We start from the raw sequence: 26,998 nt of genomic DNA on the forward strand, positions 1-26,998 counted from the left end.
GTATTTCTCCCTTGTATGTGGTACTATTTGTGTTGGTACAGTGCATTGTGTTGTGTATGGCGGTCATTTGTTCTCTCTGATATTAATTAGTAAAAGATTCTTTATTTCCATTAGTGATTAAATACTTGCAACAAGATGCACTTACAGGGGTTCTCCGGGGAAAACAAGTAATCACCTCTTCACAGGATAAGTGATACATTATTGATTAGTGGGGGTCTGACTACTGGGACCCACACCGATTGGTAGAATGTGGAGCTTTTATTCCCATTAGACTGGAGCTCATCTGCAACTTGACTACTGATCCATTCATTTCTTCAGTGGCTGTTCTTTTTTTTTTCTGGAAACCCCAAAGAGAATGAATGGAGCTGCGGTCAGACATCCCACCTGCCGCTGCCTTTTAAAATGGGGATAAGTGTCCTGTCAGGGATAAAACTTCCCCATTCTTCATATCGGTGCTGTTTCCAATGTTTGGACCCAAACGATCAGTAAGTTATCACCTATCCTGTTAAGCTCTTGGATCGGTGATAACTTGTTTTAACCAAAGAACCCCTTTACTGCAAACTACTGTAATTGTACATCCCAGTTATAGCATGTGCACAGAAGATGTGCCGGAGCCGCCTGTGATTTACAGCAGATGCTCCACTATAACGGGGATATCGACTATCAGGTATTTGCATATAGCTGTAGGGTGGACCCTGAGGATCAATTCCTCCTGTGGGCCCCAGACACCACAGTCTGACACTGGGTCCTGTGTTCAAATCCCACCAAGGACAACATCTGCAAGGAGTTTGTATGTTCTCCCTGTGTTTGCACGGGTTTCCTCCGAGTTCTCCGGTTTCCTCCCACACCCCAAAGACATACCGAGAGGGAATCTAGATTGTGAGCCCCAATGGGGACAGTGCCGATAATGTCTGTGAAGCGCTGTGAAATTAATGGCGCTATATAAGTGAGTAAAATAAATAAATACTTTATGAAGCTTCTCCAGTATGTTGGAAATACAGTACATACTGCACATGAACTGTATGGTGCTGCCATCCGTGTGCTGTACATGTTTCATGGAACCATAGATGTGTATTGGCCCTTGTCATCCGTGATATCAGAGAAAAACAGACATGTCTCCATGAGTTTTGTACGGATACACGATATGTGATAAAACATGGACATGTGAATGGCCCCATAGATTATAATGGTTACATGTTCTGCCTGTGAAAAAAGCGCCTTAGGGCCACATTCACATGTTTAGTATTTGGTCAGTACTTCATATCAGTATTTATAAGCCAAAATCATTCCATGTTTTTTCACGGACTGTGTGTCCACACAAAACTCATGGAGACATGTCTGTTTTTCTCTGGTATCACAGATGACAAGGGCCAATACAAGTCTATGGGTCCGTGAAACACGTACAGCACACGGATGGCGTCAGTGTACAGTCCATGTGCTTGTAGTATTTAACATTGTAGAGAATAGGAGAAGCTTTGTCCTTTATTTGTTAATCCATCCATGAAAAGCTCTAATGACACTGATAGTGAAAAACGTACACATGGACAACACGCTGATGACACACTGATCCAAAACACTGATGACACACTGATCCAAAACACTGATGACACACTGATCCAAAACACTGATGACACTGGCACCATTTCTCACATGTGTGTTTAAACACGGATGTATGAATGAGGTCTTACCTTTATAGATCTGCACTGATAGTTTACAAATGACTAGTTCCCTTTGCAGATCAGGCAGTAGTTTTTTTAACCCTGTATTATTCCGATACTTCAGTCTGCTTGTGCTGTGTAAACTTTAAAGGGCTATTTATAGTGAACACAAACCCTGTTTCAGAACATTTATCCCATTAATCACATAATGCAGACCACCCCATTTCCTTTGGCAAGCTTTTCCTTTTTCGCACATTCTTTTTTTGACATGCATCTTCATGTCCAACTGTATTTCTAATCCCTTCAGTGTCCCCAGGCATGTCCTAAGGGTTGATAGAGCTATGTCTTCCTATTGTTCTCCATAGGTGTCTGTCTTGCCAAGAAGCTTGTCCAGAATTGTGCTCATTCACTGGACTAACAGGTCATCCTGCTTTCACAGGCAAATCCTTATTCATGGCTTTCCACACCTAATTAAATGACTGGGGGAGTCTCTGCTGTAGCCATTGTAAGCTGCTTTTGTAACAGAACTTTCCATTCTGCTCAAAGTATCCTGTGAGTGTGAGTATCAGTTTCATGTAATCAAGCTAATGTATGTATTATACCATTATGTCACCCTCGCTGGATAGGGGAGGCTCCCTTATAGTGCTGGAAGTTAAAATAGCATGTGTGTTTCACATGATAGTTTTTTGTTTAAGTTTAAGTCTATTCCCTCTTTATGCAAATTGTTACTTCACAGAGGAAAATAAATTGAACTCTAGTGCCACCTATTGGAAGTAGCAATTCTAAAACGTCAATATCGACCCTTTAACAAGCCTTGTCACATGGCTTAGGATAAAAGCCAAACCAGAGCCTAAGGCTGTGTGCCCACGATGCGTTTTTGGTGCGTATTTTGGTGCGTATTTGCAGCGCGTAAACGCTCCAGAAACGCATTGCATACCTTATCCCATGACTTGCTATAACATTCTGCAAGTTCTGTGCACATGGTCCGTATTTTTTCTGTGCAGATTTTACTCGTAGAAAAAATACGGACATGACCAATTCTTGTGCGTTTCTGCATGCGTATTTGCCTATACAATGCATTGGAAAAACACATGGCAAATACGCATGCAAATACGCGTCAAATACGCATGTAAAAACTGCATGCGTTTTTCTGCCAAGGAGATGCAAAAATGCTCAGGAAAATTTCTGCTTCATTTCTGCATCGTGGGCACTAAGCCTAAGTCATATGCCAAGGCTCCTTAAACGGTCAATATTGACTTTTAGGATTGTTACTTCTAATAGGTGTCGCTAGCGTTCTAGTCCTCTTCCTCTCTGAAGAGGCAATTTGCATATTTAATTTCCCAGAGGCGCATGCATGGCATGTAAATCTCCTCACTCTGACATGCCAGGCCTGGCTTGTCACTCTCAACAAGGAGAAACTTTACATCTTAGATCACTATTCCCTCTTTAGACACTTGTGTAATATCCACAAGCTACAACATAGATGTCTAATAAGAGGAGGCTCTTTAACCCCTCCAGTCAAGAGATAATTGCACTCTAATAATAATAATAATAATAATAGTTTATTTTTATAGCGCCAACATATTCCGCAGCACTTTACAAATTTTAGGGGGGACTTATACAGACAATACAGAATAAGCATATCTCATATCGAACGGAGTGAGGGCCCTGCTCGCGAGCTTACAGTCTATGAGGAAGTGGGGGAGACACAAAAGGTAAAAAGTACATATATTGTATAATGCAGCCTTGATATACTGAATAGGATAAATAATAATACATGGACTGGTCGCCAGCCAGTATGTGTGCAGTCCTGACAGAGGCTTTTATGTGCATGGTTGGTTTGAACCCGAAGTTGAAGAAGATTTTAATATGGGGGAAAGCTGGGATGGACAGAGTGTGTTTAGGTGATACGCCAGTCTAAAGAAATGTGTTTTTAGGGTTCGCTTGAAACTGTGGGTATTGGGAATTAATCGAACTGTCCTGGGTAGTGCATTCCAGAGAATTGGCGCAGCACGCGAGAAATCTTGGAGACGGGAGTGGGAAGTTCGGATTATGGAGGATTTTAGTTTCAAGTCATTTGCAGAACGGAGGGCACGTGTAGGGTGGTAGACTGAGACAAGGGAGGAGATGTAGGGGGGTACTGAAGCATGGAGCGCTTTGTGGGTAAGCGTGATAAGTTTAAAACGAACTCTATATTGGATGGGCAACCAATGCAATGACTGGCACAGGGAAGAGGCATCTGAGTAGCGGTTGGCGAGGAATATGATCCTGGCTGCTGCGTTCAGGACGGATTGGAGAGGGGAGAGTTTAGTAAGAGGGAGACCGATTAGTAGAGCGTTGCAATAGTCAAGACGAGAATGAATAAGAGCGACAGTAAGAGTTTTTGCTGAGTCAAAGGTGAGAAAAGTCCTGATTCTTGAGATGTTTTTGAGGTGTAGATGACATGAACGAGCGAGTGATTTGATGTGAGGAGTGAAAGAAAGATCTGAATCAAAAATGACCCCAAGACAGCGGGCTTGTAGCTGGGGAGTAATGGTTGAGCCACAAACGGAGATGGCAATATCGGGCACAGGTAGATTAATGGAGGGAGGAAAGACGAGTAGTTCAGTTTTTGACAGATTCAGTTTTAGGTAGAGGGAGGACATAGTGTTAGACACAGCAGAAAGACAATCACTGGTCTTTTGTAGTAATGCAGGGGTGATGTCCGGAGCAGAGGTGTATAATTGGGTGTCATCAGCATAGAGATGGTACTGAAAACCGAATCTACTGATTGTTTGTCCAATAGGAGCGGTGTATAAGGAGAAAAGAAGGGGGCCTAGGACTGATCCTTGAGGAACCCCGACAGTAAGAGGAAGTAGGGAGGAGGAGGAGCCGGCAAAAGACACAGAGAAGGAGCGGTCAGAGAGATAAGAGGAGAACCAGGAGAGAACCGTGTCCTTGAGGCCAATAGTGCGGAGCATAGTGAGGAGGAGCTGGTGATCCACAGTGTCAAATGCTGCAGAGAGATCCAGGAGAATCAGCAGGGAGTAGTGACCATTAGATTTAGCTGTTAGTAGATCATTAGAGACTTTAGTGAGGGCAGTTTCAGTAGAATGTAAAGAGCGGAAACCAGATTGTAAAGGGTCAAGAAGAGAGTTGTCTGAGAGATAGCGGATTAGACGGGAGTGGACCAGGCGTTCCAGGAGTTTAGAGATAAAGGGAAGATTGGAAACAGGTCTGTAGTTGGCCGTGCAGTTCTGGTCGAGGGATGGTTTTTTAAGTAATGGTTGTATGCTGGCGTGTTTAAAAGAAGAGGGAAAGATACCAGATGAGAGGGAAAGGTTGAAAATTTTAGTTAGGTGAGAGGTGACAGCTGGAGCAAGGGACTGAAGGAGATGTGAGGGAATAGGGTCGCTGGTGCAGGTGGTAGGGCGAGAAGATGCAAGGAGCCTGATCACTTCATCTTCCGTGACTGGTTCGAAGTCAGAAAATGAGCAAGATACAATGTGGCGGGGGGGAGCATGCATAACATTTGGGGATTGGGAGAAAATTTCCTGTCGGATATGGTCAATTTTTTCTTTGAAATAGTTAGCCAGATCGTCAGCGCTGAGGTCGGTGGTCGGGGCCTGTGCTGTTTGATTGAGGAGAGAATGAAACGTGTCAAAGAGTCATTTAGGATTATTGGAAAGTGAGATGATGAGGTTGTTAAAGTAGGTTTGTTTGGAGAGGTGAAGGGCAGAGTTATATGTTTTCAGCATAAATTTATAGTGGAGGAAATCTTCGGGCAGATTTGATTTTCTCCACAGCCGTTCAGCGCACCTGGAGTACCTCTGGAGAAGACGTGTTTGAGGCGTGTGCCAGGGTTGTCGCCGTCTATGCCGAATTGTTCTTTGTGTAGGAGGTGCGGCTTCATCCAGGGCGCATAGCATTATTTTGTTATAATGCTTCAATGCAGATTCGGGACATGAGAGGGAGGAGATTGGGGCCAATGATGATTGCAACCTTTTTATAAATTTCTGGGTGTTAATGGCGCGTAAATTTCTATAAGTGTGGACGGTGGGAGTGTCTTGAGTAAAGTCACAGTTCTTGACAGAGAATGAAAGAAGATTATGGTCAGAGAGTGGAAGGGGAGAGTTAGTAAAGTCATGTACTGAGCAAAGCCGGGAGAAGATCAGGTCCAATGTGTTCCCGTCCTCATGTGTAGGAAAATTAGCAAGCTGTGAAAGGCCGAAGGAGGAGGTTAATGATAAAAGATGCGTGGCAGATGGGGAAAGAGGATCGCCAATTGGGATGTTAAAGTCTCCCATGATTATCGTGGGGATGTCGCAGGATAGAAAATTTGTAAGCCAGGCAGCAAAGTGATCCAGGAATTGACGGGGGGGACCTGGGGGGCGATAGACAACCGCCACTCGCAGGGAGAAGGGCCGGTAGAGTCTGACTGTGTGGGCCTCAAAGGACGGGAAGATAAGGGAGGGTACAGGGGGGATAACCTGAAAAGTACATTTTGTTGAAAGAAGCAGACCAACACCTCCACCTGATCTGTTGTCAGGTCGTGGGGTATGAGAGAAATGTAGGCCACCATAGGAGAGAGCTGCAGCGGCGGTGGTGTCCGACTGCTGGATCCAGGTTTCAGTGAGAGCCAGAAGGTTGAGGGAATTAGAGAGGAAAAAGTCATGGATGTAAGAGAGTTTATTACAAGCTGAGCGTGCATTCCAAAGGGCACAGTTGAATGAGACAGAAGATATGCAGGGAATATTAATGAGATTAGCAGGGTTTCTGAATGTAACAGGGAAAGAGTTAGTGTTATTATTACTGGAGGGTCCTGGGTTGGGAGAAATATCACCTGCGACTAATAGAAGGAAGATACAGAGAGTGAGCAGATGATTGAGTGATTTGTGAGAGCGTTTCCTGCGTTGTATGGTGGGAATGAATGGATCTGCATGGTATAACATTGTGAAGAGAGCATGACAACTGTACATAGGAGAAGAGAGGAGTGAGGGATTAATATGGATGAAGTGTGCCGCATTTGTGGGTGAACGGTGAATGTGGATGATTGTAGCAACCAGAGTATAAATGGCACAGATACAAATGGTGAATACTGTTTGCCAAAAAGATGACCTGGAAGCAAGTTTGTTTAATTGTCTTGCATGTCTTACCTGTCTCCTGCCCTGTCCAACTGCCATTTTCTAACTGCCAGGGCACTTTGCTAAATTATGGCACTTCGATAAAGTATGCATAAATGCTATATGCATAAATGCCCCCGCATAAATGCCTCCCCTTAACTAAGTCTCAATATATAGGGACGTATCTGCTTAGATCTGCACAGATTTAACTCATTAACAATCAATCACTAGCTTAAAAGACAACAGGAGACCATAAAGTGCAGGGAAAAAAACAAAAAAACAAAACAGACTAGTAAACTCGGCATGGATCATAAACTCTTAAAGTAAGTGTGATGACCTTTAAGTATCATGGAATAAAAAAGCTAGAGGAGTGAAAAAATATATACCAGAAATTGATAGGCTGCAGAGCATTGCATGGAGATATAATGCAGTTTTCAGGACAGATCACACAAGCAGTGAAAAATATATACCAGAAATTGATAGGCTGCAGAGCATTGCATGGAGATATAATGCAGTTTTCAGGACAGATCACACAAGCAGTGAAAAATATATACCAGAAATTGATAGGCTGCAGAGCATTGCATGGAGATATAATGCAGTTTTCAGGACAGATCACACAAGCAGTGAAAAATATATACCAGAAATTGATAGGCTGCAGAGCATTGCATGGAGATATAAGTATCACTCTAAGTATGAACCTTTTTTTTAATTCAATAAACTGCCTTTCCTAATTTATATATTTGTGTCATATCCAACAGGAAAAAAAATGTTTGAAAAGTGATGTCTCAAATAAAGAGGTAGAAGCACAAGTATGTAGCTCTCTCCATTGAAATCTACAGGAAGCAGACTAATAATGTCCTGCTAATAAAATCTCATTGTTATATTGGTGTACAGTCATGGCCAAAAGTATTGAGAATGAGACAAATAGTAATTTTTCCAAAGTTTACTGCTTCATTTTTTGTAATGGCAATTTGCATATACTCCTGAATGTCAAAGAGTGATCAGCTTAACAGCAATTACTGTACTTGCAAAGTCAATATTTGCCCAGAAAATGAACTTTATCCCCCAAAACACATTTCAACATCATTGCAGTCCTGCCTTAAAAGGAGCAGCTAACATCGTTTTAGTGATTGATCCATTAACACAGGTGTGGGTGTTGATGAGGACAGGGCTGGCGATCAATCAGTCATGATTAAGTAAGAATGACATCACTGGACACTTTAAAAGGAGGCTGGTTCTTGGTATCATTGTTTCTCTTCAGTTAACCATGGTTATCTCTAAAGAAACACGTGCAGCCATCATTGCACTGCACAAAAATGGCCTAACAGGGAAGAGTATCGCAGCTACAAAGATTGCACCTCAGTCAACAATCTATCGCATCATCAAGAACTTCAAGGAGAGAGCTTCCATTGTTGTCAAAAAGGCTCCAGGGCGCCCAAGAAAGACCAGCAAGCGCCAGGACCGTATCTTAAAACTGTTTCAGCTGCGGGATCGGACTACCATTAGTGCCGAGCTTGCTCAGGAATGGCAGCAGGCTGGTGTGAGTGCTTCTGCACGCACTGTGAGGCGGAGACTCTTTGAGCAAGGGCTGGTTTCAAGGAGGGCAGCAAAGAAGCCACTTCTCTCCAGAAAAAACATCAGGGACCGACTGATATTCTGCAAAAGGTACAGGGAGTGGACTGCTGAGGACTGGGGCAAAGTCATTTTCTCTGATGAATCCCCTTTTCGATTGTTTGGGACATCTGGAAAACAGCTTATTCGGAGAAGAAGAGGTGAGCGCTACCACCAGTCTTGTCTCATGCCAACTGTAAAGTATCCTGAAACCATTCATGTGTGGGGTTGCTTCTCAGCCAAGGGAATCGGCTCACTCACAGTCTTGCCTAAAAACACAGCCATGAATAAAGAATGGTACCAGAATGTTCTCCAAGAGAAACTTCTCCCAACCGTCCAAGAGCAGTTTGGCGCCCAACAATGCCTTTTCCAGCATGATGGAGTACCTTGCCATAAAGCAAAGGTGATAACTAAATGGCTCATGGAACAAAACATAGAGATTTTGGGTCCATGGCCTGGAAACTCCCCAGATCTTAATCCCATTGAGAACTTGTGGTCAATCATCAAGAGACGGGTGGACAAACAAAAACCAACAAATTCTGGCAAAATCCAAGCATTGATTATGCAAGAATGGACTGCTATCAGTCAGGATTTGGTCCAAAAGTTGATTGAGAGCATGCCAGGGAGAATTACAGAAGTCTTGAAGAAGAAGGGGCAACACTGCAAATATTGACTTGCTGCATTAACTCATTCTAACTGTCAATATAACCTAATGGTACTCAAAATATGATTGCAATTATATTTCTGTATGTGATATAAACATCAGACAAACACTAATAAAAACCAAAGGCCAGCAGATCATGTGAAAATATAATTTTGGTGTCATTCTCAAAACTTTTGGCCATGACTGTAATACCTCATTAAAATCAACAATGCGTAGGCTACCAGCAAATGCATTCTACAAAGATGAATATGTGGCACTCACCATGCTGTCTTCAAATACATGAATATATTTATTTAATCCATATATAAAACAGTCAGGGGTATACCTTCCAAATGTTTTATATATAACTTAAATCAATATCTTAATGGATTTGATCACAACGTGGTGAGCGCTACATATTTATCTTTTGTGGAATACATTGATGGACTAATTCTGAATAATGCTTAAAACCATCTAATCCCTCTGATTGGAACTCTAGCTGTTTATTTGTGGGCTAGTGCCGACTGTATGTGCTATTACATGAACCAAGACAACAAAAGTATTCTCAGTATATACAGTGTCTTTACAACAAAAATGGCAGTTTTTTGTCATTTAAAAAAATCATACCAAAAAGACTAATTTCAGAACTTTTTCCACTTTTCATATACAATAATTTACTAAAGCCTCAGTTCCAGAGGCCAAAAAACAACTCCAAATCACAATGCTGCCTCCACCATGCTTCACTATGGTATGTTTTTTTTTTGCAATGCACAGTTTTGGGCTTTGCGCCAAACAAACCTTTTGGAGTTATGGCCAACACGTTCAACCTTTGTCTCTTCAGATCATAAAATGTTTTCCCACATACTTTTGGCACCCTACCCCATAGGACAGATATAAAGAATTATTCTCACATGTAGTACATAACCAAAAAATGTAATGTTGCTGTAAGCCACTTGGCAGTATTTTCATCAATTTTGTAACAGAAGAAACAGAATCAGAAGACAACACCATAGAGGAATAGCAAGGTTGGAAAACCACCAGGTCAGTCTAAAGAAAAAGTCAGACAAACTAAAGCCAGATCAGGAGGGATCATGGCGACATACATAGTCAGAGTCACCACGTGGGTCAATAACAGCATGAGTAACAGAAGAATATCATGGGAATACAGGCAGTAAGCCAAACACAATAACCGGCAACTCCCAGTAGTATCCTGACTGGTCTGTGCCAGCACCATCAATTGATATTGGCCATGAGGTCTCCTCCATCACCAGTACTGCCACAGAGTAAATAAACCTGGTGACAAAAGCAGATGTTATTTTAACAGGTCCAGGTAGGGCTCTAACAACATCTGAACACCCCCCCCCCAAAAAAAAAACAAAAAAAAACAAAATAAGCATATACCCAGTGCTATGTAAACAAGTAAATAGTAATAGTACATGTAAATAACATGGTGTACTTAGTTAACACTATTTTAATCAAAACGGCGTAAAGCCCATCCCACCACAACAAAGTATACCCAATCAGGATGGTCCTATCTCTAGTATTAAAACCTCACCTTGTGTCAGTTGACCTCAATATAGATGTTGCAGAGCAGAACAGGGGCCCGACTGTTCAGACACCTGCCCATGGGAAGTGTACTGTGGGCGGGCATTCCTTACTTCCGGTTTACGGTAATTCTTTCTAGCCCAGCTGATTGGCCATCCTTCCTTTTAACCTCCCTGGTTTCAAAGCCCAATACACCCCCTGACGAAGGACGCCCACGTCCGAAACGCGCGTCGGGGTCAGCCGCACATCCCTTCTCCTATATCCCACTAGCAGGTATGATGTTCATGTTTCTCTTACATATATATTTTTTTGCTGCTACATTAATTATGCACCACATATGATTCCAGTACTAATTATACAGTATAATGAATGATACATTGACCTGGTTCCTATCATATGTTTTTGGGTGTTTTCTGCTTTTTTGCTGTCTGTATTGATACTTTCTAGGTGATTAGTAAAACCATGTATTGATTTTTTTGATAGCAGCAATAGGCTTCATTCATATTTGCTAGTGGAGTATTAATATGTTTACCATAGTCATTTTCGATTTATATCGTTTGGTGATACTATTTTAGGGATGGCGACTCTCCATGTGTTTGTCACACCACTATTTTGACCATTTCCTTAATAAAGGTCTTTTATAAATATATTGAATCATGTTCTTTATTCTGGACTAGACATTCGGTAGTTCTCCCTTTTTGGTTTCAACCGAATGGTCTGCCATTCATTGTCCACACATTATATACAATCTATTTCTGGTGGGGGAGTCACATTGACCTGAGTGTCTCTAAATGACTCATTTCCCACAGTGTGGATGTTCCTAAGTGTATCTACCATGGGAAGTTATGTAGAAGAAATGCCTAGCTCAAAAAAGGGGAGCTTCGCTCCTGTTTGTACTAAGTACAATAGACGACAGCAAAAGCAAAAAAATGAGCGGAAACAGGTTTTTGTTTTAGCATCTCAACTGATATGGGGCAGTATGGTGGCTCAGTGGTTAACACTGAAGTCTTGCAGCGCTGGGGTCCTGGGTTCAAAACCCACCAAGGACAACATCTGCAAGGAGTTTGTATGTTCTCCCTGTGTTTGTGTGGGTTTCCTCCAGGTTCTCTGGTTTCCTCCTACACTCCAAAGACATGCTGATAGGGAATCTAGATTGTGAGCCCCAATGGGGACAGTGCCCATAATGTCTGTAAAGCACTGTGGAATTAATTGCGCTATATAAGTGAATAAAATAAATAAATAAATATGGTAGTTGTTCATCTATTAGAGATGAGCAAATTGTCTTGTAGGGGCCAAATTAGTGGTCTGCTGCCTCTAAATAGAAGCCCTGTAAATGGATTCATATCTGGCAGAATTCTCAGCAGCTTTTCTTATTAATAGGCTTAAAGCAATTACATGCGTGCATCATGCTGCAAAGATGAAGTCACTCCGGGACTACAATTCAGAAGAAGCGTTCGGGATTCTGTGATTAAGGCTGTGTGCCCACAATGAGTTTTTGGTCAGTTTTTGATGCTGCATATTTTAGATGCATCAAAAATGTAGCGTTTTACAGTTCCAGCCAAGTGGATGGGATTTATAGAGGTCTCTTGCCTGCTGTGCTTCCTCTTTTACTCAGCGTAAACTGACCTGCGGTGCGTGTTTGAAATCCACAACACGTAAATTTCTCTCGCAGGTACGTTCAGGTTTATGTGCAGGTTTTTCCCATAGTCTTGTATTAGATGTGGAAAATCCGCAAGTAACAAACTCTCGTGCGCTTTAATAGAGTTTCCTCATTTGAAACTCATCAAAAATGCACGTAATCCGCACATGAATTTATCAATACAGTTTTGTCAAAGACAAATACCAGGAGGTATCAAAAACAAAGCAGCTTTGTTTAAAACATGACGTACCAACAAGAGACGCATGTTCCCTTGCAGGCCCACTATTACATTGATTGCATAACATTTATTTATTTGTCTATACTATATGTCTACTTGTTTTCGCCTGACTAGCTGGGGTCACTTTGGCATTGGGGCCCCTTGTGTGGCTTTAGCCTTCTGTCTGACATCCTCCTTTTATGTATTTTTACCTTGTTTGTATTTTTCAATAAAGATTTCTATGTAATTTTTCGTTGTTATACTCCCTGTCTCTATAGGTTTCTGCTTCCACATTAGTCAGTGTAGTATAAATGTAGATTTTAACCCCTTAATAACATCTGACGTACTAATACGCGTCTGTGCCCTGGGACTTAAGAGCCAGACCCGTATTAGTACGTCATCGCGATCGCGCCCGCACACAGGCTGTGCGGGCGCGATCGCCGCCGGGTGTCAGCTGATTGTCACAGCTGACACCCGGTACTATGTGCAGGGAGCGGTCACGCACCGCTCCCAGCACATTAACCCCCGCGATGCTGCGATCGAAGTCGATCGAAGTCGATCGCGGCATTGCGGGGGCAAGGGGAGGTGATCGGCGATACTCACCTCCTCTTCCGGCTTCCAGCGCAGTCTGCAAAGGCTTCCCGGGTGTTGCCATGACGACACGATGTCGTCATGACAACATCCGGGTCACCAGAGAGCAGGAAGATTGCTTGGACATGCGCAGTGCATCTCCAAGCAATCTTCACACTGTGCACTTCTGACAGCCTTCATGGCATAGGGATGGTGCTCCATTCCTGTGCCATGCAGGCGATCAGAAAAAAAAAAGTGAAAGTCCCAGAGTGGGACAAAGTAATAAAGTGTATAAACTGTGTGAAAGTGGAAAAAAAAAAAAAAAAAAATGTGCAAAAATATTATAAAAAAATAAAAAAAATAATACACCAAAAATAAAAATATAATGTACCCATCAATAAATATTATTATAAAAAAAATAAAAAAAAAACAATAAAAGTACACATATTTGGTATCGCCGCGTCCGGAACAACCTGACCTATAAAACTGTCCCACTAGTTAACCCCTTCAGTGAACACGGTAAAAAAAATAAAAAAAAAAACAAGCAAAAAACAATGCTTTATCACCATACCGCCAAACAAAAAGTGGAATAACACGCGATCAAAAAGACGCATATAAATAAAAATGATACCGCTGAAAACGTCATCTCGTCCCGCAAAAAACAAGCCGCCATACAGCTCCATCAGCCGAAAAATAAAAAAGTTATAGCTCTCAGAATAAAGCGATACTAAAAAATATTTTTTTCTATAAAATAGCTTTTATTGTGTATAAGCGCCAAAACATAGAAAAATGATACAAATGTGGTACCGCTGTAAACGTACTGACCCGAAGAGTAAAGCTGCCTCATCAATTTTACCACACGCGGAACAGAATAAAAAAAAAAAAAAAAAAACAATTCCTGAATTGTTGGTTTTTGTTTATTCTGCCTCCCAAAAATCGGAATAGAAAGCGATCAAAAAATGTCACGTGCCTGAAAATGCCACCATTAACAACGTCAAGTCATCCCGCAAAAAACGAGCCGTCACATGACTGTCTGCCAAAATCTGGAAAAATTATAGCTCTCAAAATATGGCGATGCAAAAACTAGATTTTACAAAAAATGCGTCTTTTAGTGTGTGACAGCTGTCAGTCATAAAAACCCCATATGATTCTGGCATTGCTGTAATCACACCGACCCGAAGAATAAAGTCGTCTAATCACTTATACCGCACAAGGAACGGCGTCAAAAATAAACTCTTGAGTTAGGATTGGGCTAGGGTTAGGGCTGGGTTTGGGGCTAGGGTTGTGCTGGGGCTAGGGTTGTGCTGGGGCTAGGGTTGTGCTGGGGCTAGGGTTGTGCTGGGGCTAGGGTTGTGCTAGGGTTAGGGCTGGGGTTGGGATTTTTTTCAAAAGTAAGAAAAAAAGATGACGATATGGCGACTAGTGTTGAGAGCCAGTGCTCGCTACTTGAGTTTGCATCGGGTGCTCTGGTATGCATTTAGTATCGTGGGTATTTGAGTGACATGCTCGAGTCTCTGCCCCATATGCTTCGCGGCCAAAAAACTTTACGGGGATTGCCTGCCATGCATGAGCGATCCCCGCATGTTTTTTTTTGGGTGTCTAATAACCGTGAAACATGCGGAGCAGGGACTCGAGCATGTCACTCGAGCACACGCTGTACATGGTGCATACCTGAGTACCCGATGCAAACTCAAGTAGCGAGCACTTGCGCTCAAGAATAATGAAAACTTATTCAATATGATGACCTAATGTAAACAAATAATGTGCCGTACCTCTGGGTTCAAAATGTTCACTATACACCTTAATAAAATCTTTGAGGGGTATAGTTTCCAAAATGGGGACACTTGTGGGGGAGCTCCACTGTTTAGGCACATCACGGGCTCTCCAAACGCGACATGGTGTCCGCTAACAAATTGAATGGAAAATCGGCTCAAATTGTTAGCGGACGCCATGTTGCGTTTGGAGAGCCCCTGTGTGTCCAAACATTGGAGCTCCCCCACAAGTGACCCCATTTTGGAAACTAGACCCCCCAAGGCACCTTTCTAGATGCATAGTGAGCACTTGGAACCCCCAGGTGCTTCACAAATTGATTCGTAAAAATGAAAAAGTGAAAAAAAAACACTTTTTCATTTTTATGAATCAATTTGTGAAGCACCTGGGGTTCCAAGTGCTCACTATGAATCTAGATAGGTGCCTTGGGGGGTCTAGTTTCCAAAATGGGGTCACTTGTGGGGGAGCTCCAATGTTTGGGCACACAGGGACTCTCCAAATGTAACATGATATCCGCTAACAAATTGTCGGCTCAAATTGTTAGCGGATATCATGTTGCATTTGGAGAGTCCCTGTGTGCCCAAACATTGGAGCTCCTCCACAAGTGACCCCATTTTGGAAACTAGACCCCCCAAGGCACCTATCTAGATGCATAGTGAGCACTTGGAACCCCTAGGTGCTTCACAAATTAATTCGTAAAAATGAAAAAGTGTTTTTTTTTTCACTTTTTCATTATTACGAATCAATTTGTGAAGCACCTGGGGGTTCCAAGTGCTCACTATGCATCTAGAAAGGTGCCTTGGGGGGTCTAGTTTCCAAAATGGGGTCACTTGTGGGGGAGCTCCAAAGTTTGGGCACAGAGGGGCTCTCCAAACGCAATGTGGCGTCCGCTAACAATTTGAGCCGATTTTCCATTCAATTTGTTAGCGGATACCATGTTGCATTTAGAGAGTCCCTGTGTGCCCAAACATTGGAGCTCCCCCACAAGTGACCCCATTTTGGAAACTAGACCCCCCAAGGCACCTATCTAGATGCATAGTGAGCACTTGGAACCCCTAGGTGCTTCACAAATTGATTCGTAAAAATGAAAAAGTGTTTTTTTTTTCACTTTTTCATTATTACGAATCAATTTGTGAAGCACCTGGGGGTTCCAAGTGCTCACTATGCATCTAGAAAGGTGCCTTGGGGGGTCTAGTTTCCAAAATGGGGTCACTTGTGGGGGAGCTCCAAAGTTTGGGCACAGAGAAGCTCTCCAAACGCAATGTGGTGTCCGCTAACAATTTGAGCCGATTTTCCATTCAATTTGTTAGCGGATACCATGTTGCATTTAGAGAGTCCCTGTGTGCCCAAACATTGGAGCTCTCCCACAAGTGACCCCATTTTGGAAACTAGACCCCCCAAGGCACCTATCTAGATGCATAGTGAGCAGTTGGAACCCCCAGGTGCTTCACAAATTGATTCATAAAAATGAAAAAGTGTTTTTTTTTTCACTTTTTCATTGTTACGAATCAATTTGTGAAGCACCTGGGGGTTCCAAGTGCTCACTATGCATCTAGATAGGTGCCTTGGGGGGTCTAGTTTCCAAAATGGGGTCACTTGTGGGGGAGCTCCAATGTTTGGGCACACAGCAGCTCTCCAAACGCAACATGGTGTCGCTAACAATTTGAGCCAATTTTGCGTTAAATTTGTTAGCGGACACCATGTTGCATTTAGAGAGCCGCTGTGTGCCCAAATATTGGAGCTCCCCCACAAGTGACCCCATTTTGGAAACTAGACCACCCAAGGCACCTATCTAGATGCATAGTGAGCACTTGGAACCCTCAGGTGCTTCACAAATTGATTCATACAAATCAAAAAGTGTTTTTTTTTTCACTTTTTCATTGTTACGAATCAATTTGTGAAGCACCTGGGGGTTCCAAGTGCTCACTATGCATCTAGATAGGTGCCTTGGGGGGTCTAGTTTCCAAAATGGGGTCACTTGTGGGGGAGCTCCAATGTTTGGGCACACAGGGACTCTCTAAATGCAACATGGTGTCCTCTAACAAATTTAACGGAAAATCGGCTCAAATTGTTAGCGACACCATGTTGCGTTTGGAGAGCCGCTGTGTGCCCAAACATTGGAGCTCCCCCACAAGTGACCCCATTTTGGAAACTAGACCCCCCAAGGCACCTATCTAGATGCATTGTGAGCACTTGGAACACTCAGGTGCTTCACAAATTGATTCATAAAATGAAAAAGTGTTTTTTTTTTTCACTTTTTCATTGTTACGAATCAATTTGTGAAGCACCTGGGGGTTCCAAGTGCTCACTATGCATCTAGAAAGGTGCCTTGGGGGGTCTAGTTTCCAAAATGGGGTCACTTGTGGGGGAGCTCCAAAGTTTGGGCACACATGGGCTCTCCAAACACAACATGGCGTCCGCTAATTATTCAAGCAAATTTTACAATCAAAAAGTCAAATAGCGCTCCTTCCCTTCCGAGCCCTGCCGTGCGCCCAAACAGTATTTTTTCCCCAAATATTGGGTATCTGCGTGCCCAGGGGAAATTGCACAACAAACTTTGGGGTCCATTTTTTCTTGTTACCCCTGTGAAAATAAAAAAAATTGGGTCTAAATTAACATTTTTGTGAAAAAAGTTAAATGTTCATTTTTTTCTTCCACATTCAAAAAATTCCTGTGAAGCACCTGAAGGGTTAATAAAGTTCTTGAATGTGGTTTTGAGCACCTTGAGGGGTGCAGTTTTTAGAATGGTGTCACTTTTGGATATTTTCTGTCATAAAGACCTCTCAAAGTGACTTCAAATGTGATGTGGTCCCTAAAAAAATGGTTTTGTAAATTTTGTTGGAAAAATGAGAAATCGCTGGTCAACTTTTAACCCTTATAGCTCCCTAACAAAAAAAAATTTTGGTTCCAAAATTGTGCTGATGTAAAGTAGACATGTGGGAAATGTTATTTATTAACTCTTTTGTGTGACATATCGCTCTGATTTCAGGGCTTAAAAATTCAAATTTTGAAAATTGCAAAATTTTCAAAATTTTCGCCAAATTTCCGTTTTTTTCACAAATAAACGCAAGTGATATCGAAGAAATTTTTCCACAATCATGAAGTACAATATGTCACGAAAAAACAATCTCAGAATCAGGGGGATCCGTTGAAGCGTTCGAGAGTAATTACCTCATAAAGTGACAGTGGTCAGAATTGTAAAAATTGGCCCGGTCATTAACGTGCAAACCACCCGCGGGGCTTAAGGGGTTAAGGAATCATATAGAATACATCATATTCATTGTGGATTTTTTTTCTTAAACATGGTTTAAGATGAAAGTGTTTATAAAATCAAAAATTCTGGTAACTATTGAGTCCTTGTGTTCTGTTAGACATCCATTTTTCTCACGTACGAGATTAATGGACTGATTATTTTGATTAGGCTTTGATCAGAATGTGGTCCGAATTTCATCAGTTATTCTCATACAATGAGAAAAAAAAAGTTTCTCCACATTCTTCTTTCTGACAATCCATGAAAATCGTACTGTACTTGGATGTCATCAGACCTATAGACTTGCATTGGCAATTTTGATCCAATACTTGAATCAAAATCGGACATGTCTCCGATATCTTATGTCGACCACTCGATCCAAGGAAAAAGTCAGACGTGTATAACTCAAAAGAATATCATATGTACAAGTCCTAGCCATGAAAATCAAGGATAGCACTCGTATGAGAAAATTGGACATGTGAATGAACACCTAGTTTTTTTGGTATCAGTTTGGGGTCCATACAACTTCCAGATCTCTTTCTATTTAATTTTTTATTGGGGAGGTTAAATGACAGAACTGCGAATCTGCCATTTTTTTTTTTTTGTTTATAGTCACCGTATGAGATAATTATTATATTTTTTTATCTAAACTCGGCGGTGCAACACAGCCGGAACTATCACTTTGTGAAACAGGCCCAGCTCTTGAGCCCGCTCCACCTCCACACCTGAAATGTGTACAGGGCTGGCTGAGCCCCACAAGTGCTGGCACCAGCCCTCCATAAATATTTTTATATCAGTATTCAATCTATAAATATGCTTAAAGAAATAATTCTAATTTTCCTTCTAAAACAAATTTAACAAGTTCACTCATGTCTTTTTGGAGTTTTTTTTAAACCTTTTTATTGAAATATTATCAGATTTTGCTGTTTAAAAAAACAAAAAATCAAATATTGTGTTTTTAGACAAGATACACATGTCAGTTTGGTGCAGACGTGAGTGTAGCCATTTAGAGCTCTTCTTTCTCCTTTTATTGTTTATGTATATACATTTTTACTAGTGTTGAGCGAGCATGCTCGACACTGCTCGCTACTTGCCCGAGCATCACGCTACTCGGGATGTTCGGCGAGCACCAAGCATTTCCGGGTTACTCGGGCGGGAGCTCGGGTCTCCGCCCTGCACGTTTGGCGCTCTTTACAGAGCCAATGAACATGCAGGGATTGCCAGCCAGTCACTGTAATGCCGCAGCCATGTTGTTTGTGGGCATTACAGTGATTGGCTGGCCACACAGCGTCACATCGAGTATTTAAAACCGGGGGCCGCCATCTTGGACACAGTCGCTCCTGATCAGCCAGTGCAGGGTCAGTGCTGCTGAGTTAGGGAGAGATATATAGTGCGAAATAGGTAGTGTAGGGTCTCTAAAGCCTGCCAAATCAAACAAACAGTCCTTCTCAGGACTAATATCCATCCCAGATATCAGGCAGGCAGGCTGTATAGAAGACCCAGTGGTTATACCAGCAAACACTGCATTACAGTCCTGTGTGCTCCTGTTGGTCAAATTGCTAGACTTATCACCCCGGTCTCAGGGGTCAGGAAAAAATTTTTTTTTTTCATCTAAATCCTGTTTTTTTTTTTCCTCAGTCAGACTGTCCAAATACGCATCTTATTAACCTTTTGGTATCCCCCCCCCCCAAAAAAAAAAAAAAAAATTGAGTGTGTCTGTGACTGTTCAGACACCAATATATCTGTTTAAAAGAGTCTGGTGTAGGCCAGCAAAATAGAACTGTGGTTTTGCAGATCCACGGGTCAAATCTCTGTATTATCCTGTTTTTGGCATTTTTTGCTGTAAAAAAACCTGTAATAGTGTCTCCCTGACTGTTCAGACACAAATATATCTGTTTGAAAGATTCTGGTGTAGGCCACATAACTATAACTGTGGTTTTGCAGTTCCACGGTTCAAATCTCTGTATTATACACTTTTGGGTCTTTTTTACATAAAAAAAACAGTTTGAGTGTGTCGCTGAATGTTCAGCCCCAAATATATCTATTTTAAAAAGTTTGGTATACGCCAGTAAATTATAACTGTGGTTTTGCAGTTCCACGGTTCAAATCTCTGTATTATCCAGCTTTTGGCCTGTTTTACGTAAAAAAAAACAGTATTAGTGTCTCCGTGTCTGTTCAGTCACAAATAAATCTGTTGAAAAGATTTTGGTGTAGGCCAGACAAATAGAACTGTGGTTTTCCTCTTCCACGGTTCTAATCTCCTTTTTGTTACCCTTTTTCCATTGATAGTGCGAGTGTAAGCTATTTTACTTCATTTACAATGGGCAAGGCGCGTGGCAAGGGACGTGGAACTGGACGTTCTGGTGATGGTGCGTGTAGAGGACAGGCCGTGGCCAAGGTGAAAATGTGCCACAACCAACAGCCACATCTTCTCGCTCCCACTTCTTGACCAAATTGCTAGGGAAGCACACTACAACACCAGTATTGCAAACTGATCAGTGTGAACAGGTTATTAATTGGATTGCAGATAATACTTCCAGTTACCTGGGCACCACCACCTCCGGTCTGTCTTCCACACTGTCAAGTGTTAGTAGCCATGAGTCTCGACCGCATACTCCTCCTCATCCTGATGCTCCTTCCTCCCACCATGCCGAGTGTTGTCAGACAGCAACTGATCCCACACTTGGACACTCTGAAGAGCTGTTCACTGGTCCATTTCCATATTTGTGCCGCTCGCCTGCTCCGCTTGAAGTGGTGGAAGAGGAGATCCCATGTAGCGATGCCCAAATATTTGAACAGCCACAGCCACCTGAAGTCGACGCTGGCAATTTGTCACAAGAGGTGGACGGTGACGAGATACAATTGCCACAAAGTGATGAGGAGGATCGTGGTGCGCAAGTGGAAGAGGAGGAGGTGGTAGATCATCTAGTAACTGACCCAACGTGGCAGGAGGACACGCAGAGCGAGGCCAGGAGCACACAGGGGGGTGGAGGCAGAGTACCCTAACAGGCAGGAAGAAGCAGTGTGGTGGCCGCACACAGAAGGTGGGCAACAGTTCCCCGTAACACCAACACGAGGGACGTTGCCAGTACAACCGGTAGGTCTTCCAGAGTCTGAAATTTTTTTAAAGACTCTGTTGAGCTTTGAACGAAAGCGCAAATTCGCAGCCAACGTCCCACAGGCCATAGTCCTAAATTCGCACATTTCACGACTGTTTGCATTGGAATTGCTGCCTTTTAGGCTCGTGGAGACGGAATCCTTCCGCAACCTTATGGCGGTGGCTGTCCCTCGGTACTCAGTCCCCAGCCGACACTATTTTGCCCGGTGTGCCATCCCTGCACTACACAAGCACGTGTCCCAAAACATCTGTCGTGCCCTCAACAACGCAGTTACTGGGAGAGTCCACCTGACAACGGACACGTGGACAAGTGCTTGTGGCCAGGGATGGTACATCTCCCTGACGGCACACTGGGTAAACATAATGGAAGCCGGGACCCAGTTGGACCTTGGGACAGAACACATCCTCCCCACACCGAGGATTGCGGGCCCTATGTCAGTCAGAGTTGCCCCCACAGTGTACAGCTCCTGCGCATCATCCTCCTCCTCCTCATGTTCAGCCTCCATCTCAGATATCACCACATCAGTTACAAGCTGGAAGCACTGCAGTACTGCCTCAGCCAAGTGGCAACAGGCTGTGCTGAAACTCATAAGCTTAGGTGATAAACCTCACACTGCTTGTGAGTTGCGGACAGCTGTGAAAGAGCAGGCAGATCTGTGGCTGAGACCGCTGAACCTACATCCAGGCATGGTCGTGTGTGACAATGGCCGTAACCTGGTGGCGGCTCTGAGGAGAGGCGAGATCACACACGTACCATGCCTGGCTCATATGCTTAACCTCGTGGTTCAGCAGTTTCTTAAATCGTACCCCGAGTTGCCAGATCTGCTCGTCAATGTACGCCGCCTGTCAGCTCATTTTCGCTAGTCGGCTACAGCTTCCGCCGCCCTTGCTGTGTTGCAGCAGCGTTTGCAGCTTCCGGCACACCGACTGGTGTGTGATGTCCCCACACATTGGAAATCTACCCTCCACATGTTGCAAAGGATTTATGAGCAGAAGAGAGAAGTTGTGGAGTTCTAGTTGCAACAAGGCCGTCGATATTCAAGTCAGACTCCACACATAAGACCTCAGGAGTGGACCTGGATGTCTGACATATGTACCATCCAGACAAACTTTGAGGAGTCCACCAAGATGGTGAGTGGCGATGATGCCATCATTAGCGTCAGCATCCCACTTGTCTGTCTTTTGCAACGCTCTCTGCGGAGAATTAAAGAGGAGGCATTGCAGCCAGAGTATGATGAGATGGATCAAGAAGCAGTAGCGGGCGATTACACACAGACCAGCCTCATCTCATCCCAAAGTGCATTGGGGGACAATGAGGGAGAGGAGGAGGAGGAAGAACAGGAGCTGGTGTCATGCGCTATAGACGGCAGTACCTATACAACTGTCATTTGGCTAAGCTACTGCGACCTACACGTTTCTTCCAAGGGGCATTAAAACCGTCTTGTTAAGCTACGGCGACCTCCACCACTTTTTCCAGGGGAATTGATATTGTCTTTTTATTCCACTGCGACCTCCACCATTCTTCCTAGGGGCATTAAAACCGTCTTGCTAAGCTACTGCAACCTCCACGTCTCTTCCAAGGGGCATTAAAATCATCTTGTTAAGCTACTGCAACCTCCAAGTCTCTTCCAAGGGGCATTAAAACCGTCTTGATAAGCTACTGCAACCTCCACGTCTCTTCCAAGGGGTATTTAAACCGACTTGTTAAGCTACTGCAACCTCTACGTCTCTTCCAAGGGGCATTAAAACCATCTAGTTAAGCTACTGCGACCTCCACCACTTTTCCCAGGGGCATTGATATTGTCCTTTTATTCCACTGCGACCTCCACCATTCTTCCAAGGGGCATTAAAACCAACTTGTTAAGCTACTACCACCTCCACGTATCTTCCAAGGGGCATTAAAACTGTCTTGTTAAGCTACTGCAACCTCCAAGTCTATTCCAAGTGGCATTAAAACCTTCTTGATAAGCTACTGCAACCTCCACGTCTTTTCCAAGGGGCATTAAAACCGTCTTGTTAAGCTACTGCGACCTCCACCACTTTCCCCAGGTGCATTAAAACCGTCTTGTTAAGCTACTGCGACCTCCACCATTCTTCGAAGGGGCATTAAAATCATCTTGTTAAGCTACTGCGACCTCCACCACTTTTCCCAGGGGCATTGATATTGTCTTTTTATTCCACTGCAACCTCCACCATTCTTCCTAGGGGCATTAAAACCGTCTTATTAAGCTACTGCGACCTCCACCACTTTTCCCAGGGGCATTGATATTGTCTTTTTATTCCACTGTGACCTCCACGTCTCTTCCAAGGGGCATTAAAACCGTCTTGTTAAGCTACTGCAACCTCCACGTCTCTTCCAAGGGTCAGTGAAACCGTCTTGTAAAGCTACTGCAACCTCCACGTCTCTTCCAAAGGGCATTAAAACCATCTTGTTAAGCTACTGCGACCTCCACCACTTTTCCCAAGGGCATTGATATTGTCTTTTTATTCCACTACAGCCTCCACGTCTCTTCCAAGGGGCATTAAAACCGTCTTGTTATGCTACTGCAACCTCCACGTCTTTTCCAAGGGGCATTAAAACCGTCTTGTTAAGCTACTGCAACCTCCACGTCTCTTCCAAAGGGAATTAAAACCATCTTGTTTTGCTACTGCGACCTCCATCACTTTCCCCAGTGGTATTAAAACCATCTTGTTAAGCTACTGCGACCTCCACCATTCTTCCAAGGGGCATTAACACCGTCTTGTTAAGCTAATGCAACCTCCACGTCTCTTCCAAGGGGCATTATAACCGTCTTGTTATGCTACTGCAACCTTCATGTCTCTCCCAAGGGGCATTAAAATCGTCTTGTTAAGCTACTGCGACCTCCATGTCTATTCCAAGGGGCATTAAAACCGTCTTGTTAAGCTACTGCGACCTCCACAACTTTTCCCAGGGGCATTGATATTGTCATTTTATTCCACTGCGACCTCCATTAATCTGCCAAGGGGCATTAAAACCGTCTTGTTAAGCTTCTGCGACCTCCACCACTTTTCCAAGGGGCATTGATATTGCCTTTTTATTCCACTGCGACCTCCACCATTCTTCCAAGGGGCATTAAAACCGTCTTGTTAAGCTACTGCGACCTCCACCACTTTTCCCAAGGGCATTGATATTGTCTTTTTATTCCACTGCGACCTCCACCATTCTTCTTAGGGGCTGAAAAACCATCTGGTTAAGCTACTGCAACCTCCACGTCTCTTCCAAGGGGCATTAAAACTGTCTTGTTAAGCTACTGCGACCTCAACCAGTTTCCCCGGGGGCATTGATATTGTCTTTTTATTCTACTGCGACCTCTACGTCTCTTCCAAGGGGCATTAAAACCGTCTTGTTAAGCTACTGCAACCTCCACGTCTCTTCCAAGGGGCATTAAAACCGTCTTGTTAAGCTACTGCAACCTCCACATCTCTTCCAAAAGGCATTAAAACCGTCTTGTTAAGCTGCTGCAACCGCCACGTCTCTTCCAAGGGGTATTAAAACCGACTTGTTAAGCTACTGCAACCTCAACGTCTCTTCCAAGGGGCATTAAAACCAACTTGTTAAGCTACTGCAACCTCGACGTCTCTACCAAGGGGCATTTAAACCTTTTTGTTAAGCTACTACCACCTCCACGTATCTTCAAAGGGGCATTAAAACCGTGTTATTAAGCTACTGAAACCTCCACGTCTTTTCCAAGGAGCATTAAAACCGTCGTGTTAAGCTACTGCGACCTACACCATTCTTCCAAGGGGCATTAAAACCAACTTGTTAAGCTACTGTGACCTCCACCATTTTTCCCAGGGGCATTCATTTTGTCTTTTTATTCCACTGCGACCTCCACCATTCTTCCAAGGGGCATTAAACCGTCTTGTTAAGCTACTGCGACCTCCACCACTTTTTCCAGGGGCATTGATATTGTCTTTTTAATCCACTGCGACCTCCACGTCTCTTCCAAGGGGCATTAAAACCGTGTTGTTAAGCTACTGCAACCTCCACGTCTCTTCCAAGGGGCATTAAAACTCTCTTGTTAAGCTACTGCAACCTCCACGTCTCTTCCAAGGGGTATTAAAACCGACTTGTTAAGCTACTGCAACCTCCACGTCTCTTCCAAGGGGCATTAAAACCATCTAGTTAAGCTACTGCGACCTCCACCACTTTTCCCAGGGGCATTGATATTGTCCTTTTATTCCACTGCGACCTCCACCATTCTTCCAAGGGGCATTAAAACCATCTTGTTAAGCTACTACCACCTCCATGTATCTTCCAAGGGGCATTAAAACTGTCTTGTTAAGCTACTGCAACCTCCAAGTCTATTCCAAGTGGCATTAAAACCTTCTTGATAAGCTACTGCAACCTCCACGTCTTTTCCAAGGGGCATTAAAACTGTCTTGTTAAGCTACTGCGACCTCCACCACTTTCCCCAGGTGCATTAAAACCGTCTTGTTAAGCTACTGCGACCTCCACCATTCTTCGAAGGGGCATTAAAACCATCTTGTTAAGCTACTGCGACCTCCACCACTTTTCCCAGGGGCATTGATATTGTCTTTTTATTCCACTGCAACCTCCACCATTCTTCCTAGGGGCATTAAAACCGTCTTATTAAGCTACTGCGACCTCCACCACTTTTCCCAGGGGCATTGATATTGTCTTTTTATTCCACTGTGACCTCCACGTCTCTTCCAAGGGGCATTAAAACCGTCTTGTTAAGCTACTGCAACCTCCACGTCTCTTCCAAGGGTCAGTGAAACCGTCTTGTAAAGCTACTGCAACCTCCACGTCTCTTCCAAAGGGCATTAAAACCATCTTGTTAAGCTACTGCGACCTCCACCACTTTTCCCAAGGGCATTGATATTGTCTTTTTATTCCACTACAGCCTCCACGTCTCTTCCAAGGGGCATTAAAACCGTCTTGTTATGCTACTGCAACCTCCATGTCTTTTCCAAGGGGCATTAAAACCGTCTTGTTAAGCTACTGCAACCTCCACGTCTCTTCCAAAGGGCATTAAAACCATCTTGTTTTGCTACTGCGACCTCCATCACTTTCCCCAGTGGTATTAAAACCATCTTGTTAAGCTACTGCGACCTCCACCATTCTTCCAAGGGGCATTAACACCGTCTTGTTAAGCTAATGCAACCTCCACGTCTCTTCCAAGGGGCATTATAACCGTCTTGTTATGCTACTGCAACCTTCATGTCTCTCCCAAGGGGCATTAAAACCGTCTTGTTAAGCTACTGCGACCTCCATGTCTATTCCAAGGGGCATTAAAACCGTCTTGTTAAGCTACTGCGACCTCCACAACTTTTCCCAGGGGCATTGATATTGTCATTTTATTCCACTGCGACCTCCATTAATCTGCCAAGGGGCATTAAAACCGTCTTGTTAAGCTTCTGCGACCTCCACCACTTTTCCCAGGGGCATTGATATTGCCTTTTTATTCCACTGCGACCTCCACCATTCTTCCAAGGGGCATTAAAACCATCTTGTTAAGCTACTGCGACCTCCACCACTTTTCTCAGGGGCATTGATATTGTCTTTTTATTCCACTGCGATCTCCACCATTCTTCCAAGGGGCATTAAAACCATCTTGTTAAGCTACTGCGACCTCCATTACTTTTCCCTGGGGCATTGATATTGTCTTTTTAGTCCACTGCGACCTATACGTCTCTTCAAAGGGGCATTAAAATCGTCTTGTTAAGCTACTGCAACCTCCACGTCTCTTCCAAATGACATTAATACCGTCTTGTTAAGCTACTGCAACCTCCACATCTCTTCCAAAATGCATTAAAACCATCTTGTTAAGCTACTGCAACCTCCACGTCTCTACCAAGGGGCATTTAAACCGTTTTGTTAAGCTACTAC

Source organism: Phyllobates terribilis, unplaced genomic scaffold, assembly GCF_046119375.1.
Source record: "Phyllobates terribilis strain yellow unplaced genomic scaffold, ASM4611937v1 Scaffold_4__5_contigs__length_816908805, whole genome shotgun sequence".
NCBI lineage: Eukaryota > Metazoa > Chordata > Amphibia > Anura > Dendrobatidae > Phyllobates > Phyllobates terribilis.